The sequence below is a fragment of the Branchiostoma belcheri genome, unplaced genomic scaffold (assembly GCF_001625305.1).
Source record: "Branchiostoma belcheri isolate BF01 breed outbred unplaced genomic scaffold, Haploidv18h27 scaffold8, whole genome shotgun sequence".
In the NCBI taxonomy this organism is placed as follows: domain Eukaryota; kingdom Metazoa; phylum Chordata; class Leptocardii; order Amphioxiformes; family Branchiostomatidae; genus Branchiostoma; species Branchiostoma belcheri.
The window spans coordinates 1,878,456-1,884,016 of NW_017804464.1; the positions used below are offsets into that span (position 1 = coordinate 1,878,456).

General features: G+C 43.8%; 1 long non-coding RNA gene across 1 annotated transcript in view; it reads right to left on the reverse strand.

Annotated features, from left to right (window-relative positions):
* Positions 1 to 233: 233 nt before the first annotated feature.
* Positions 234 to 5,561, reverse strand: part of LOC109486381 — a 16,428-nt gene continuing 11,100 nt past the window's right edge. Inside the window, exon 3 of the long non-coding RNA XR_002141193.1 lies at positions 234 to 566. This is a non-coding gene — a long non-coding RNA (uncharacterized LOC109486381). The remainder of the gene's footprint in view (positions 567 to 5,561) is intronic.

Sequence of the window (5,561 nt, forward strand, 5' to 3'; positions counted from 1 at the left end):
AAAAACTTCGATTTTGTTTCACTTGTTTTCACAATAATAATTGCAGATTTTCTTTTGTGGAAAATTTCGAACTTGTGTTAAGGTAGATCTATGAACCTCAAGCAAAGTATGACAAAATATATTTTGAGATATGTGTATGAGAGTTAAGTGGCATGTCCAAAATGTTTGGAAACTCAACTTTTATCAAATCTTCGTTTTTGTCTTGCCCTGAAACGCATCGCAATTCACCGCCTTATTATAAACTGCTACAAAGAAGATCCACAATAGTCCTCACTGGTATCTCATCTCGGACACTTCGCTCTTCCCTGTCACATCACGCACGTGATAGACGACATGGCGCACTTCGATCATCATTCTTCCACACAAAGTTCATCCGGAACCTTGATTATTAGCGATGATTACCCGTCGTTCGGAACCGTTTCCCGTCAGGGGGATCTACACTCCGCCACGTGCCGCCTCGATACGTGCTTTGATTGATGACCGGCGTGTGTGAAGTTAGTCTGTCGGCAGTTTGACACCTCCACGCGCCATTTCAGCCCATCTTCCTAGGTGGTATATGGTGATCTCTATATGAAGAAAAATCACCGAAAGGACTTATAACGAGTTGAGAATACCGATGCATAATGGGAACGTCACATCCATCATTAGTCTATCAAGGCAAATTTGAAGAAATAACATATCAAAAGCTCTCACAAAGGCCCATACTCCCAAAATTTTCCCAAGGTGGTTAAATCGATAGCCAAAATATCAAAATAATGAATGACCCACTGTTGTTCGTAGTCCTAATTTAGAAGATTTACATTGAATATTGTAAGGGTGCCCTACATATGGTATTCACGGATGAGGAGTACGTAACGCACATCAATGCCGTAACATTCCCCTAAGAGTGCATCTCCCAGCTCTAACGCCCACCATGTCGTTACGTCGTTGTCCACGTGTGATGGACGGTACCGTGCACTTACGTCTGTCCTACTACTGTCATCGCAGGGCGGGACAGGGTCACCTGGAACTTCACTGATTTCCATCGTAGAAATCCCTCCTTACTTTTTAATGTACCGTCAGAATATATGAATGCACACATGCTATATATGTGGAAAACATTGGGTATACAGGTACCTGACCCTCATATGCTGGGTTACAATCGTTCAGGTCCACGAATTTCATCAAAACATCTTTAACACCTTTATCTTTAATAGAGAGAAAAATTGTTCAAATGTTGAATACGTGGATGATGCAGAAATACAGAGATGAAAAAGTGAGAATCTACGTAAGCGTGCTGCAATGCCCTGATACTAAATCACGTACAAGACCGGCCCCGCCCATGTCCATGATATGCCGGGATGAGTCTCTATGAATGTGCGATGAAATATGTGAATTCTAGATGAGTCATAAATCTTAGGGTGTCATGCACCACTGAAGTGATAGATGTTAATCTTTGACCCCGTGCACAGTGATGTATGGAAAAAGTTTTGATGTCTTTGAAATAGAAGAGAGACGATTTGGCGAGATGGGATTGACATCCGCCTGTTCGCATGACCTGGTAATTGCGAGTTACCGCGAACAGGCGTGGACAATACCGTTCGCTGCTGCAAATAATTTCTGCCCACCGTCGCTCATCGTCTGAAAGCCGTGGACCTGCCTGTCGCATCAGCCTGCCGCAGCAGACTTTGATAGATCCACAAGGATAAGGATCATTGCCCTCTCTATGGATATGGACGTCCTGCAGGTCCTACATTGTCAGCTGAATGGCCCGTACAAGGTGTTAGAGATGGCTATGGAGTATGTTGTCCCAGATTCTGTCACAGGTTCTTCGTTATCCTGCCAGACGCCGCGGGACTAATGACTTGGTAATGGGGGTTCCGGATCGTCGGCAAGGGGAGCAGATGGCCAGGTGCGTAGCTCTTCTCCAACACGGAGCCCGGACACCGTAACCTTCTTGGTTTTGTAGGTGTGTCGTGTTCCATGTTGTTGACGTCTTTTGTAGTGTCGTGGAAAATTTCGACAGGCTTTAACCTTAGAGAAATGATACGTTATTGGGTAATCAGGTGCAGGTTGTGTGACCTCTATCAGTCCAGGGGTCAGGTCAAAGGTGAATATGACAGCGCGGCGGGAATTTCTCCTGACACTGTGTCACAATTGCAAGTTGACAAATGTCCGTTTTGGCGTAAAAACCGACAGTAAACGTACGGTTCTGTCCAAAGGTGAGGCCTAGAAATGTGCGTTTAGGGCTTTTAATTGTATCTTATAATCAGTTCCTATGTTTTAAGCCTAAATTACCGTAGAACGCGCACGGTGCCCCCCTCCCCACGTAGGGAACAGTTTACCAAAGGGGAGACTTCTTTTGAATGACCCTTTGGTTTTTCGATCTGTTAAACACCACACCCTACAGGATGTAGGCTGTAGTGTGACACCTGTCTCTTACCTTCTTTCCTGGTTCGATAATACTTTGCCCAGTATGACTCTACCGGACAGGACACTATTCCTCTGCACAATCCAATCATACGGTGTGGTACCGTACCACAAGGCCTTTGGAGAATATCCCTAACTTCATATCTAGTGAGACCAGTTAGTCAAAGCTACAGTGAGCCGTGTATCATAATCTATTGGGCTGATCTCAAATGTGTTTCGATGTAAAATATGAGACACATGTATCTGTAATTGATTAGGTACAGTACCTATTCTTCATTCTGAAAAATAGAAACGACCGGCTCTCGCAGCATTTGACATAGTCCTGATACTACAAAGGATTCTGAAAAATATGTGCTCATAGGCAGGGGATGTAGCAGGGGTAGTCAAGGAATTACTAAGTTGTGATGCAGGAAAGCAGACTTTTGCTTATGCATTCACTAAGGTCCAGTGTACAAAAAGCAAGACAATCTTATTATGATAGTAATAAATCAGTGGTGTTTATAGACACCTATATATGCATGAGTTCTTCTCTGAAGCAGTGTGGCCTCGTGGGAACAAAGTACAGCAATTTTGTACGGAATGAGACAAGACACTTCCATCTGGTCCTCCCACACTCAGCAACCTCGCGGAATGACAAGCAGTCGGCATTATGCTCGGCTCAATACACGTTGTATGATCGGGATATGATAGAAAAGACTGGACTGTTATCTAGAAAAGCAGGGCGCCAAGTGCCCGACCTCTAATCCTGGAGACGACTTATCTACCCACACACTGGGTGTGACAGCGATAATGGGGTCTTGGGTCATCCAATTAAATCATACAGGCAGACACCTTGGCGGTCACAGATATAGTGTTTTACTCTAGTGTGCTCCAGAAGTGTTAGCTTGTCCTGTGTGCCGTCAGACATTGTATACTTCACTTTCTCTGATGTCAACAGATCACTGACTGTTTTTACTGGCCTGAACTCAGAACTGAATAGAAAACAAAGCTTAAGCTTAATCTCAGCCAAAGACCACTCCATGTTGCACCCCATATTAGTACTAAGGCACACTGGTCGTTACACATCGGTACATCCAAAAAGGCTTAACACAGCAGGACAGTCTTAAATGATATCTGTGCATACAGATATCATAGAAGAACTTGATATCATATACGATTGCTATTAAACACCCCTACATTTCAGACTTTGTAGGATGTGTCTGCAAATGGACAGTCGCGTAAGGAGATGTGAATACAGGAAACACAAAGTAGTAGTAACAGGTGTCATCTGCATCTTTAAGCCATCCGCAAGATGTCGCCTCCAGCACTGTCGCCGCGATGACGGATGTCTTTATTCCACGAGATCTTAACACTCTTTGCCCTGAATGCCTGAAGCTCTATGAAGATTCCAAAATCTTATTGCCTTTGGGCTTGGTTTGGACTTTGCAGGTGGGCAGTATATACGAACGCCTTCTGGGGTAGTGTGAAAGAACCCAGACGTCCTCGGTACGAATCCTGTACACCGAACTTGTTCCTTTGGGAAAGTACTTTCCACGACATTTCCTGGTGTAAAAATGGTTACCTGCCTTTGGTTGGAGAGGTAAAAGGTGGTAGAAGGAGATAACAACCGCTTCGGCCTCAACAAGGCCATGGGACTACTTTACTTTTGAGGGGATGGATTATTTCAGTACTCTTTTAAACCTCTAATGATAAAATATTTACATAGATACATTTTAAAACAGGCTAACTAATAACAGCATTGTTTCCTGAAGTATCCTCGTGAGTGTGTGTGTGTGTGTGTGTGTGTGCGCGCGCGTGTGTGAGTGTGTGAGTGTGTGCTGTGTGTGCGTGCGTCTGTAGGGGGTTATTGGAAGCTGGATACTTACAGCACAGTCCAATTAATCACCGTCATTGGAGAACATAATTGGATTAGGTTTGATCCAGTTTAGGGTCAAGTCCGTGGCACTAATGTAATTATTGATCCGCGCGTTTCTGCTTGCAACTCAGAACGTGGAAAATTGATAAACTTTTTACCTATCGTCCCTAAGGTAACGACGTGATTAGAGTCTACTTGTCAAAGCTGAAAGAAAAAAATACATTCCTGGTCCTGGTCCAAATGTTAACCATAATTAGCCAATATACATGCTATGATCGATACAAAGGAGATAGAAGACTGATGATACTTCATGTATTGTTTCTTGCAAGGTACGAGTTGCAGTCCGAAAATGCCTCAAATGTAAACATATCGCCATTATAGTGTAATATGAGACTATTTATTCTAATTATTCCGTCTTGGGGGAGAGGGTCAACTGGGCAACGCCCTACTTGACGATGATGATGATTCGCTCAGGCCAATGCTCAGGACATGGCCCCTTGGGCGCTCTCTTTGCTCCAGAGGCTACTAAACAATATTAACTATTCCACTCACGCAAAGTTCTTGGTAATATCCCAAAGCCTGGTGCTCATCTGTGCACTGATGTCAAGGTAAACTTTCGACACCCGTATCTTAAACATCGAAGGATTGACACAGAAATTCCTTGAACGCCATTATGGACAGTGGATGTGGTGTTTGTTGACAGGGTGAGTAAATCCACCCGCGCGGAGTTGCAGCAATGTCGGTTCAATGCCGGGTTGAGCCTACGGTTCGATCCATCGACCTGCTAAGATGAAAATCTTTTCCTGTACCTCAGACTACATCCCAGAGGGGGAAAATGGATCTCTGGGTTATCAGATGCTTTGCTCGCTTCATACATGCGTCATTCTCGTGTTACAAATGTCGGCTACGGTGTCTGTAACTACAGGCGGAAACCGGACAAGCTAAGTAGATTCTCTTGTAGGTAAAAAGAATTGTTGACAGTTAGATAAAGGCGAAGCACTGCGTCGGTATCTGATAAGACCTACATATATATCCAGCCGCCGGACAGATTTATTTCCCGAATGTCTGTACCCTGGACTGATTCCTCTTCTCTGATAGCAGCTAGCTTATAGGAGACGTGAAATAGAACCACTATTGTAAGAAATGTGAAAAAAAAAACATTACCAACACCATGGAATGAAGTTACCCCTTGGATCATTACCAAAGACTGAAGTGCAAATGCACTTCTCGTGACGTGAAAAATCGACCCTTACATAACCATAAAACAACAGTCTTCAGGTCAAATTGGCTGTTGTAA